Source organism: Psammomys obesus, unplaced genomic scaffold, assembly GCF_907164565.1.
Source record: "Psammomys obesus unplaced genomic scaffold, mPsaObe1.curated_primary_1811, whole genome shotgun sequence".
Lineage (NCBI taxonomy): Eukaryota > Metazoa > Chordata > Mammalia > Rodentia > Muridae > Psammomys > Psammomys obesus.
The window spans coordinates 25,611-39,219 of record NW_026595315.1 but is presented as its reverse complement, the minus strand read 5'-3'; the positions used below and the strand labels follow the sequence as shown (position 1 = coordinate 39,219).

The following is a 13,609-nucleotide window of genomic DNA, read 5'->3' as shown; positions in this document are numbered from 1 at the left end:
AATAATAATAATAATAATAATAATAATAATAATAATAATAATAATAACAATGTCAGCACTTTGAATTCTCTGAAAGACAGAGCCCAAGAAGGAACTAAACTGGACTTTGACTGTGGAACATTCAATTTTGCTGAAAGTTGCCTTCTTAGAACTTTAGTTTTATCTTTGGAATAGATAGCCATGATGATCAAATAAAGCAATGTAGGAAAAAAAGCACAAGGCACACACCAGGAGCACAATATATACTCGGTACAGAAGAACACTTTGCTGGAGGGGTTTAATGGGATTTTTTTTTTTCTTTCTAAGGGAGAGACTTAAAAAAGTTATATTTCAACCTCTCCATCAAAGTCAACTCTTTTGAGGTGCCAAACCGCAAGGAAGTTATTTGCCACGGATATGATGATGATTACTCTTTCTGCAGAGCTCTGAAGGGGGGTAAGTATTTGACTCATACTACTTACAGAACAGACCATCATTCTCTGTGAGGCTGGGAGGACAAGGAAACACTGCAGTCATGACGCTTCTTTACGGACAGTAGAGCTTGGGTTTCCTCCAAAGTTTTACTTGTTGAAGCATGACTATTTTACAGTTGTGTTCCCATGTTGTGGCTAAGATGGAGCAGCATGGATGCATTTGGAGAAACATCACATTTTCGCCTTTTCAGACGCTCTTGGCTATAGATGTCTTTTTCTCAATATCACATACATGGCTTTCCCTAGGCACTTGCCTGATTTTGCTCTGCATTAGTATTGGTTTCTTTAATGACATCTCTTCTTTATTTGAGTCCTGGAATTGTTCTTATAATTACCATTATTATTGGCGTTTTGAGTAAGAATGCCATTTTAGCCCTGGATGGCATCAAACTTTTTTGGGGGGAGGAGGGGTTTGAGACAGTGTTTCCCTGGGTAGCCTTGGCTGTCCTTGACTCACTTTGTAGACCAGGCTGGCCTCTGTCTCCCTGAATGCAGACATGTGCCACCATGCCTGGCTGGCATCAAACTCTTTGTAGTCAGGGGTGGCTTTGAACTTCCTAATCTTCAGGCCACCATCTCCCCCTTTTTTTGTTGTTATTGTTGTTGTTGATATTTTTCAGACATGGTCTTTCTGTGTAGCTCTGGCTGTCCTGGAACTCACATGCCTGCCTCTGCTTGCAAAGTGCTGGAATGAAAGGCATGTGTCACACACACACACACACACACACACACACACACATATATATATACACATTTTTTTTTTGGTAGGATGGCCTGCCTTGTAGAATGCAATGAGGATCTTGGCTAGTTCTCTACCACTGATCTATTTAGTCTTCTCAGCCTTGGGACTGTTAACAGAATAGTAAACTTCAGAATTTGGGAACTTAAAGGTCACTTAGTCCAAACATACTTTTTTGCCTTAAGTATTTAGAAGTTTCAGTCGATAAATATCATACTGTTATATTAGCAAAATTGAAAATAATACAATAAAATAGTGATAAATTCATATTTCTAAAAAAACAGTTTGGAACATTTTCTTCTTGTATTTTTTTATTTGTGTGTGTTTGTTTTTCTAGGCAGTATTTCACATTTATTTTTATATTACATTCATGAAGTGAAAAACAAAAGATTAGAATAAGGGCGAAAGTTTTCACAAAATATTTCTTGATTTGTGGAGGACTGTTTTATAAAGTATCTATTTGGTGTCCCTCAGCACAGCCATTTCAGAGGTTTTCTTATTTTACTGGGGCAGGTTTGTCCCAGTTTGCTTTCTGTGTCAAAGCACCAACCAAAACTACTTTGGGAAGAGAAATGTGAGCTTTCAGCTTACAACCCAACCCTGAGGGCACCTACGACAGGAACTCAAGGCTGGAAAATGGGACAGAGATGAAGCAGAGACTATGGTGTGTGTGTGTGTGTGTGTGTGTGTGTGTGTGTGTGTGTGTGTGCGCGTGCTGCTCACTGGCTTGCTTTCAGGGTAATGGTGATCTTCATTTCCTGCCCTTTCAAACTCTTTTCTTTTTTTCAAGTTAGAATTATACTATTTCCTCCTTTCTTTTTCTTACTCCAACCTTTCCTATGCATCTCCTCACTTCACTCTCTCTCAGATTCATGGCTTCTGTTTTTGTTGTTGTTGTTCTTGTTATGGGACACACACACATGCATTCACACACACACGTCATATATTCCTAAGTATATAAACACAACCTGCTCAGTATGTATAGTGTAGCCTGCATGTTTATGACTTCAGAGCTGACCACTCGCTGCTGGACAACCAATTGGTGACTTTTCCCTGGGGTGTCTATGGAATTCTCAAGTATTCCTTAGTTGCCTGTAGTTCATCTTGGATTGAGATTTCACAAGCTTTATCCCTTCCATGTTAGCATTGGTGCTGGTGTTGTCCTTGTTCGGGTCATATTTTAGGCAGTCATGCTGGTAAGGCTTAATGGGTGCAGTTTCTCTGACGTTTCTAGGAGTTGTAATCTCACAGCAAACTTCCTGTTCCTCTCATTCTTACAGTCCTCTTGCCCCGTCTTCCACTGAGCTTTAGTTGTGCAGAAGTTGTGTGGTAATTGCACCAGAAAGGGCTGTAAACTACATAGCTACTTGTTCTCTGCATTTTGATCCGAGAGGTCTCCTCTCCTCGCCTCCCCTCCCCTCTCTTCCCTTTTTCCTCTCCCTCTCTCCCTTCTGCTCCCCTTCTTTCTCTCCCTTCCCTTCTCCCTTCCATTCTCCCTCTCCCTCCCCCTCTCCTCTTTCTGCTGTTTTTGGCCGTAGTGTTTATCACAGCACCAGAAACCAAACTAAGACAGTGGATATGCTCTGTATTTACTTAATATTCGATTTTCTTCTACTGTTTGTACTATGATGAAGAATTGAATTAGCTACTTTTCTCATTGTTATAACCAAATACCTGACAAAAAGCAATGTAATAGAAGAAAGGTGGGGATGGAGAGATGGCTCAGTGGTTAAGAGCAGTGTTTGCTCTTCCAGGAGGCCCTGAGTTCAATTCCTAACAACCACATGGTGGTTCACAATCATCTATAATATCTGATGCCCTCTTCTGGCATGCAGGTATGCATGCAGATTGAGTATTCATAAATCAATAAAATTTTAAAAAATAAAAAGGAAAAAAGAGAACAAAGGTAGTGGCTGGAGAGATGGAGAGTGGATAAGAGCACCTATACTGCTAGCTCTTTTGCAGTACTAAGGTTCAAGTCCCAGCACCCACATGGCAACTCACAACTCTCTACAATTCGGGTTCCAGGGGATTCAACACCCTCTTTTGACTTCCTTGGACACCATTCAAGCACGTAGTGTGTGTATATGCATGCAGGCAAAACACTTATAACCCGTATTGAAAAAGAGAAAGAAGAAAGGCTTGTTTTGGCTCAGGAGCTGAGGGTACATTCCATCATGCTGAAGAGGTTTGGCAGCAGGAGAGTGCCAGCAAGTGCTGGCTCACATTAGGAAGCAGAGTTAGAGATGAAGTGGGGGTAGGGATGTAAAACCAGAGGCCTGTCCCCAAAGGGATGCTGCAGCTTGGCCCAGGTACCTCCTGAAACACCATCACCAACTGGGCACCAAGTGTGTAAACCATGAACCTGTGTGAGGACGTTTGATATTTAAACCCTAACAACGTCATGAATATATCCATATACAGTTCCTCTGACATTTTAGACTTGAATAATCCTATGCTTGGAAGAATGAGTTATAGATGACTTTCAGAGATTTCTGGGTTAAATAGTTGGAACATATATACAGTTTTTATCTGTATAGCCCAAGCTGCTTTTCAAACAAACTTGTATGTCATGCCACCTTAAGAAGTATTACAGTAGTTTGTCTAATCCATCTGTGTTAGCACCCAACATTATAACTTTAAAGATAAAGCCAAAGACTTTTTTTTTGTTGATGTTGTTTTGATACTGGGTCTTTCTAGGAGTCCTTGGCTGTCCTGGAATTCTCTGTGTAGAGGGAGCTGGCAGTATTAGAGAGGCGATCCGTATCTCAGTCTCATTTTCCTCAATGGTAAGATGGTGGGGGCAGTGAAACTCACATGCCTGCAGAAGCCCACTCTTGTCCTCAGAGTAGAAATCATCTTCCAGTCCTGATTTTACAGTCCTGCCATTCTGCAGTTAGGGAAACTGACAGTCTGTTTGGTAAGGAGTCAGCTGCCGTCTGTGTTCACCTGACTCAGTGCATAGTCCTCCCACCAGGCCATAATTTTACCTTAAAGAAAACGTCTTCCTTTCCATTACTGTTGTTGTTGATTTTGGTCCTGTGGATGTGAAGTTGGATGGTCAAGGATCCTTCTTTAAAAAGTCACTCTGGCCTAGAAAATTTACAGAGGAAGGCCATAAAATATGAATAGAGTTATAAGCTATTAGTTTTATGTATGTAGTTGTCTAATACTTGTGACGGGAAGACACAAGTCTTGAGTGTTTTATCGTATTAGTGTGATCAATCTGAGAACATCAGAGGGTGAGGAAGAAGAACATTCTGAGGAGAGGGAATGGCAGATGCAAGTTCATCCGGCCACACCTGGAGGGTGGTTTCTGTTCCCCTTTTCCCTTCGTTTTGGAGTAGAATATGCTTGTGAGGATTTGCTGCAGAAGAGCTGACGGAAGGGAGTGAGGTGAGGCTGTGAGTTACACCCAGAATGTGGGCCTGTGTCTTATGGTACGTAGGAAGTGATGACCCGCTGAGATTCCTGTTTTTGTAAACAAGCAGTGTCTTTATGGGAGGAAGTGGCTGGGGTAGGCAACCTGCACTGAAGGAAGAATAGCCAGGACGTCATATGGGAGACCAATGAGGATTAAGACATGGCATCCTTGGGCCCAGAGACGAGGATGTGGAAGAGCATACAGGGAGAAATGAAATGGCAGGGCATACAAAGACACTTGCTGTGGCAGTCAAAGATCAGGTAAAACCAAGAAGCTCTTGAGAACTGGTTGTTGGACTTCTCAAAGAGTATTATTCGAGGTTAATATGTATCAAAGAAGGGACAGATTTTAAAAGAGAAGTATAAGAAGCTCTGGTTCGGGAGTGTTGAGCTCAAGATTATTTTGGAAGACTCAAATAAACATGTCCATCTGGCATCTGTATATGTGGGCCCAGAGCTTGTGACATTCTGGTTTAAGATGTGGGAGAGTAGGGAGATGGCTTAGTGGTTGAGAGCATTGGCTGCTCATTTAGAAGACCTGAGTTCAATTCCCAGTACCACATGGCAGCTCACAACTGTATGTAACTCCGGCTCCAGGGATATGGTACCCTCATACAGACATACATGCAGCCAAAACATCAATGCACAAAAAAATAAATCTTGAATAAAGCATCATCATCATCATCATTTCTGTATCAGGAGACCCCAGAAGTCAGAGATTCAAATTTTTGAGTTTCGTGTGTATATTTTTAAAAGTTAACTTTCCTTTTTTATTGTTAAACCTTTAGCATGTGATGTTTAGAAAATGTGGCAAGTGAAAAATAAAATAAAAATTACTCACAATCTTACCACTGTTTTACACCTTCTCTTGTTCTTTTAAAAAACACATTTATGCGTGAATAAATGTCTGCTTCAAGGCATCTTAAACTCGGTAAATCTTCTAGCCTTGTTACTGGTAGCTTGGGTGCAAGGATCCTGCAACTAATTGGTGGCTTAGAATAATAGAGATTGAGAGGGACAGGGTCTGCTGTCAGGGGCCAGCAGGGTCGTGTCCCCTCCGAAGGCTCCTGGGCGGGGATCTATTCCAGTCCACCCTCCGCTTCTGGTGGCCTTAGGTGCTTCCTATTTCACAGGTAGCCATCCCCCTCCTGTTTCTTTCTTTGTTTGTTTATTGGTGTTTTTTTGAGACAGGATTTCTCTGTGTAGTCCTGGCTGTCCTGGACTTTTTGCAGACCAGGCTGACCTCAAGCTCACAGAGACCCACCTGCCTCTGCTTCCTGAGTGCTGGGATTACAGACCTGTGCCACCAAGCCCTGCTAGCCATTTTCTTCTTATCTCTTCGTATTGTCTTCTTTTGGACTGTTTCATCATCCAGATTCCTGTCCCCACCCCCTTTTAAAATAAGGACATAAACCTATGAGCTTTTGGGCCCACCTCAGTGACCTCATCTTAATTTGATTCACGGACACCTTGCTCTGGATAAGGTTAAGCTCATTGTCTCTTGGAATTAAAATGCCACACATCTGAGGAGATGTTATTCAGTTTGTATCACCATCTGACGCTTGGGTCCTGCTATCTGCAGTGCTGCCAAGAGAGCTGGTCTGGGACTGTGGGTAATCTGTGTGGACATCTTTCGGAAGAGTAGAAAGGGACCAGAGAAGGGCTTCTGTCTTTCTTTTCTCTGGCCCAGCTTGGGTCTTCTCTGGATTCTTCAGTGTACTCACAGGCTTCTAGCTAATCCCCCATCAAAACAGAAAGGGACAACTGACCAGAACAGGCTCTCTTTGGGACAGACAGACCTTTAAGAAAGAGGCCTAGCCAGCAGGAGAGGCTGAAACTTTTCCCTGACTGTGCAGACCCCCAGAACAAACATCTAGCCGTCCCTCCCGATTTTCTTCTCAAACCCATTTCCTCAGGTCTCAGCCATTTCCTCTCTCCTTTCCTCTACAAATATGCTACTGTTGGCTTCCCAAGGAGATCCTGTGCTCTGAAGTGTTTTATGATTGGAGCCTAGTGGTTTGTCATTGTACTCTGAAATTTCTCATAATTTTCCCAGAGCATGTTTTTAAGTGAAACCTCATGAGAGGATGCTGTGTGGCACCTTCTGGGTTGGGTGGGTTCCTTGTTTCCCAATGTCTGCTCTACTAGCACTTGGAGACCTGCGCGATGCTTCCCTTCTCGTTTTCATATATTGTCACCTGTCACCTTCTGCCTCTGGTGGTTTCTGGGTGCAGGGAGGAGGGTCAGAGTCGTGGATGGATGCTCTGTAGTGTCAGGGGCGGGGCATGGCCATGCCCATCTTACTGGAGCTGGCAGCCCCTTGGCACTTCAGTGAGGACCATGTGGGAGAGAACCTCCTCCCTAAAAAAGATAATATATGGAGGTGCAGCACACAGCAATCCTCGGACAGGATTACGGGGGGGGGGGGGGGGGGGGGGGCGCCGAGGCTTGTGGGCCCCCCCCCCCCCCCGCACCCCCTTTTCCTCCTTTTTTTTTTCCCCCCTCCCCCCCCCCCCCCCCCCCCCCCCCCCGTCTTGAGACAGGGTCTTACTACGTAGCCCTTCTGGGTCTGGAGCTGGGTAGGTAAACTAACCTGGCCTCAAATTTATGGAGATCCACCCGCCTCTGCTCCCAAAGCAGAGGTATGTACCAGCACATTCAGCTCCTGTCGCGCATTGTGTTTCTTTTCATAGTTGTGTTCTGAATAAATTAACTATTCTCAGGAAGGGACAATTACGTGCGAGCCATTGTCTCCTTATTCCCTGGTACAAAGTGAGCTTCCAGTTAATATTCTTTTAACTGTTATAAAAATTTTAGGTTAAGGGGCTGGAGAAACAGCTAAGAGCAATGAGGACCAGGGCTCTGCACCCAACCCACCTGATCCAGGAGTCGGATGTTGTCTCGTGGACTCTGTTGGTACCAGGCATGCTCAAAGACACACTTACATACATGTGGGCAAAGACCACATACATATATAAATTAAATAAGTAAATCCTAAATTTTTAAAATTTACAATGGTCCAGATTTTTTGGTTCGGTTGCTCTCCTTGTGCAGCTCCTGTCCCCTCCAGGTCTTACTATCTCCCCCTTCCCTGCACTCTGCCCAAAGTTTGGCTGTGAGTCTCACCATGCTTTGATATACCACTGGGTGGAGTCTTTCAATATATAGGATATAACTTAGAATCCCTGCTCAGATTTAGCCCATGGCAGTTCCATGTTCCTAGTAAGGGGAACAGGGACTGTCTCTGATATGAACTCAGGAGCTGGCTTTTTGATCACTTCCCCCTGATGAGGGGAGCAGCCTTACCAGGACACAGAGGAAGACAATGCTGCCAGTCCTGATGAGACCTAACAGACTAGGGTCAGATGGAAGGGGAGGAGGACCTCCCCTATCAGTGGACTTGGAGAGGGGCATGGGAGGAGATGAGGGAGAGAGGGTGGGATTGGGAGGGAATGAGGGAAGGGGGCTATAGCTGGGATACAAAGTGAATAAACTGTAATTAATATAAAAAATAAAAATTAAAAAAAATTACAATGGTCTTTAGTGAAAAACCTAACAATATAACCCAAATGTATTTCATTCATTTATTCATATAAAAATAAAATTTTACTAAAGGTCAAGAGACACCCCAGCCAGTTATGGTTGTCGTGCCTTATGTCACAGAGAATTCGAGGCCAGCTTGGGCTACACCGTAAGATCCAGCATGAAAACAAAACTAGGCAAAACAATTAAGTCAGTGAGATGGTTCCTTAGGGAGAGCTGCTTGCTGCCGGGCAGAGCTTGATGCCTTGCGTTCCACTCTGCGACCCACATATGAGAGAGAGGTAACTACCACAAGTTGTCTTATGACCCCACTTTCGTGCCTTGCTGTGCAACTGCAGTGTGCACGCGTGCGCACACACACACACACACACACACACACACACACACACACACACACTTTTGATTTTTAAAGCTCATGGTTTCTTCTGTTTGACATTTAAACATTTATACCTTTCTGCCCTTGACTCTACTCCAAGTTCTCTATTTTGTTGTCTGGCCATTCCTGCTTATCTGCGTCTGTGCTCCTTGGCTCGTGTAGAGCCAGTCTCATGGCTGCTTATTCAAACAGCAGCTGAGTTCTCAGGCTTTTTGGCGGTGTGATTGGAAGGAGTGCAGTTATCCTGGCTGTTTGAACCTTCTCGTGGGGGATATAGCTCAGATGATATTGTACTAGGCATGCATGAGGCACCAGGCTCAACCCTCAGTGTTGCCAAAAAGAGAAATGAAACAAAACAACAAGGAACATTTCTCCTGACTTTAGGGAAATTCTCATCTGTCACATCCAGCTATGGATGCAGTGATATCTCTAAAAGTTAAGCATACATATATATAATCTGGTTTGATGCATCTTTTCATCAGTTCACTGAAACTGATGTGTCTTAAAAACTTGGATGGAGAGGGAAAAATGTGTCTGAGTTTCAGGGTGGGGACAGAAGATGTTTATAAGAGGTTAGAGGGGAGGGTATAAGGGTCACTTCTCTACAATTTTCCTTAGAAGTGCTTCTGATATTAGTAAGGACACTATATACAAGTACATTTTATATTAAAAAAAAAAATCACCTGAAATTACTAATAATGTTTGTGTTTTGTTTTCAGAGACTGTGAATACAATGGTACCATTTTCCTTCAAGGGAATACTATTTCCTAAGGTATACTTATATATTAATACTATTTTGTTTATTAATTTTATTATTTATCATTTATTTTTATTTATTTAATGTATGTATTTTATTATTTATTTATTAATATTTACATGATAATACTATTTTCTAAAGTATATTTATATATTAATAATATTTCCTAAGAAATATTTTGTGCTTTCTTAATCTTTTGCAGTAACATGTTATCTTAGGGTTTCTGTGGAGAGACACTGTGACCATGGACACACTTACAAAGGAAAACATTTAACTGGGGCTGCCTTACAGTCCAGGCTTTTAGTCCATTATCATCATGTGGAAGTACAGCAGCACACAAAAAGACATGGTGCTGGAGAAGGAGCCAAGATTGGTAGAGCAGGAAGAGAGAGAGTGACGCTGAGCCTGGCTTGAGCATCTGAAACCTCAAAGCCCACCCCAAAGTAACATACTTCCTCCAACAAAGCCCCTACTCATCCCAACCAGGCCACAGCTCCTATGAGTCTGTGGGGGCCGTTCTTATTCAAACTACCACATGTGCCCAGAATTTGAAAAAAAGCAATTCACTACTTTTAAGAATAGCTATTCAATAGAGATTGGGCATAGTCCAGGATAGTCAAGAGTTTTTGTTTTAAGTGTTTTGCTATATTTTTTCCTACTGTAGAGCATGAATCACCTGAATAAGATAGTTCATGAATAAGATAGTTCTTTTTCTTGTCATTGTTTCCCTTTAACATACATACCCTAAAGTAATAAAAATGCTCATCACTAAATCACTGATAGTCTCCATATGAATGTATTGGCTAAGCACCATGGATAAGTCAACCTCATTAGTTAATAGTTAACATATGAATAGTTAATACACCAATCATGTGTTATGCTAATACATTGCATAATTGTTTAGAATAAAAATCGCATAACTTAAAGGACTAGAGAGATAGCCCAGTGGTTATCTTTTACTGCTTTCTCTTTAAAATTTTATTTATTTGTTTGTTTGTGTACATTGGTGTTTTGTTTGCATGTATATCCATGTGAAGGTGCGGAACCCCTGGATCTGTAGTTACAGTTGTGGTCCACTGTGTGGGTGCTGGGAATGAACTTGGAAAGCAGGGGCTGGAGAGATGGCTCAGCAGTTAAGAACACTGCTTGTTCCTTCAGATGGACCCAGGTTCAATTCCCAGCACCCACACAGTGGACCACAACTGTAACTACAGATCCAGGGGATTTGATGCCCTCGTTTTGGTGCCTACGTCACTGAATACACACAGGATATATCCATACATGCAGGCAAAATACTCATATGCATAAAATAAAAATAAACAAATATTTTGTCTTTTTAAAATTAATTTATTTTTACTAATTACAGTTTATTCACTTTGTATCCCAGCTGTAGCTCCCTCTCTTATTCCCTTCCAATCCCACCCTCCTTCCCTCATCTCCTCCCATACCCCTTCCCAAGTCCACCGATAGGGGAGGTCCTCCTCCCCTTGCCTCTGACCCTAGCCTGTCTGGTCTCTTCAGGACTGACTGCATTGTCTTCCTCTGTGGCCTGGTGAGGCTGCTTCACCCTCAGTGGGAGGTGATCAAAGAGCAGGCCAATCATTTCATGTCAGAGACAGCCCCTGTTCTCCTTACTAGGGAACCCACTTGGAGACTGAGCTTCCATGAGCTACATCTGAGCAGGGATTCTAGGTTATCTCCATGCATGGTCCTTGATTGGAGTATCTGTCTCAGAAAAGACCCCTGGGCCCAGATTTTTTGGTTTTGTTATTCTCCTTGTAGAGTTCCTGTTCCCTCCAGGTCTTTCTGTCTCCCCCTTCTTTTATAGGATTCCCTGAACTCTACCCAAAGTTTGGCTATGAGTCTCAGCATCTGTTTTTTTTTTTTCTTTTTCTTTTTCTTATCATTATTTTTTATTAATTATACTTTATTCACTTTAAACAAATATTTTTTAAAAATCTCATAAATTATAGGCTTTTTTTTTTTTTTTTTTGAGAAAGGGTCTCACTATGTTTGAGACTAGCCTTGAAGTTGCAGTAATTCTCCTGCCTAAACTTTCTGATTGCTGAGATGACAAGCTTGTGGGCACCATGTTTGGTGATGATATTACTTTTGGCTTTCACTTCTGGTGAATTAACAAATTTTTAGATTGCTGGGTGTGGTGATTGGCTTTGATCCCAGCATTCTGGAGGCAGAAGCAGGTCGATTTCTGAGTTCAAGGCCAGCCTGGTCTACAAAAAAAATTCTAGGACAGCCAGGGCTCTACAGAGAAACCCTGTCTTGACAAAAACAAAATAAAAAATTTTAAATTAATTTTATTCATTTGTGTGAGATGTGTGCAATGTGTGTGTGCAGACCCATGCACAGAAGAGAATATTTGGTGTCTTGCTCTATCACACCCAGTCTTCGTCCTTTGAGACAGGGTTTCTTTCTTTTTCTGTTTTTGTTTTCCGGGTAGCCCTGGCTGTCCTGGGGAACTAGCTCTGTAGACCAAGCTGGCCTTGAACTCAGAGATTCACCTGTCTCTGCCTCCTGAGTGCTGGGATTAAAGGCGTTCACCACCACCATCCAGCCAAGAGATGGTTTTTTACTGAGTCTGCAGGGAGGCAGCTAGGCTCATGGCGAGCCCCAGCTCTTTCTTTTCTGCACTTTGTGGTGCTGGGGTAGGGCGGGGTGGGGGTACAATAGATATGCAGTTGGCTGAGCTTTTAAGTAGATTCTGGGGATTTGAACCGAGGAACCCATGCAGAGAGTGCCCTTCCCCTCTGAGCTATCTTCCTGGGACCTTATAGGCTATTTTAAAGAGATTATAAAAAAATCCCCATTTTTTTTTTTTTTTTTTTTTTTTTTTTTTTTTTTTTGCTGGGCATGGTGGCGCACACCTTTAATCGCAGCACTCAAGGAGGCAGAGGCAGGCAGATGGCTGTGCGTTCGAGGCCACCCTGCTCTACAAATCAAGTCTAGGACAGCCAAGGCTACACAGAGAAACCCTGTCTTGAAAAAAACAAACAAACAAACAAAGAAACAAACCTGTTTTCTAATTAGGAAATGGATTCTCTGCTCACTGAATTAAAATGCACGCAGAGACCAGTAAGATGTCTGTGCATGCAGGTGCTTACTTCTAAGATGAAGTGAGTTCTATTGCTGGGACTCTTGTCAGGAGACACCTGACTCCTCTCAGTTGTCCTCTGCCCTCTACCCGAATTATGTGGCATGCTCAGCACCCCACCCCATCCTCCAGAGGAACATAGATTTTCATCTTACTGGGAAACGAAGACAATGAAATTGGGCTTGGGAATTAGCTTTGTGTTTGAGTGCTTGACAGGCAAGCATGAAGCCCTGGATTTGACCCCTCTCGCCGTAAGAACACAATCAATTCAATTTCTAGGCTCTCTACTGAAAAGAAAAACGATCTTGCCAGCATCATGCCTTCAATCCCAACACTTAGAAGGCAGAAGCAGTTGGCTTTCTGTATGTTCGAAGCCAACCTGGTCTACATAATGAGTTCCAGGCCATCGAGGGCTTTATAGTGAGACCCTTTCTCAGACAAAACAAAAAGAAGAGAAACATGTGCTTACAGAGGCCTTTGAAATAATGACACCTAACATTTTGTTTTGCTTGTCTTTATTTTTCCTCATTTTAGGGCCAATACAGATGTATTGCAGAAGCCATTGTAGGGGATAATGAAGAAAAACTATTTTGCTTGAATTTTACCATCATTCACCACTATAATGTCAGTTAGAATAAATGGAGAATATGTATATTTTTTTACTTTTCAAAAGCTGTGTTCTGTTTTTCTTTTTAAAATGTTCACATTTATTATTTACTTTAGTGTGTGTATGTATGTGTAGCTCTGGCTGTCTTGGAACTTACCATGTAGACTGTCCTGGAACTCAGATCTGCCTGCCTCTGGCTCCGAAGTGATGGAATTAAGGTGTGCCCCACGCTATCCAATGGTGGCTGCTGCTATTCCTCTTCCTTCTCCTCCTCCTCCTGCTGCTCCCCCTCCTCACACTCCTCCTGCTGCTCCTCCTGTTCCTTCTCCTCTTACTCTTTTTCCTGCTGTTACTCCTCCTCCTGATGCTTCTCCTCCTCTTTCTTCTCTTTTTGCTCCTTCTTTCCCCCCTCCTTTTTCTTCTTTTTTGAGTCAGGTTCTCATTGTGTAGCTCAAGATGGTCTTGTCTTCCTTACCTTTCTGCCTTAGCCTCTTAGGTTACTGAGATTACAAATCAGAAGTATTGCTTGTATTTTAAAGATTTTGTACCTATTTTAAGCAGGTGTTGGGAAATATGAATAGA

General features: G+C 42.5%; 1 pseudogene; it reads left to right on the top strand.

Annotated features, from left to right (window-relative positions):
• The first annotated feature begins 255 nt into the window (after positions 1–255).
• LOC129685693 (lymphocyte antigen 96-like) lies at positions 256–13,092 on the top strand (annotated as a pseudogene).
• Positions 13,093–13,609: the final 517 nt, after the last annotated feature.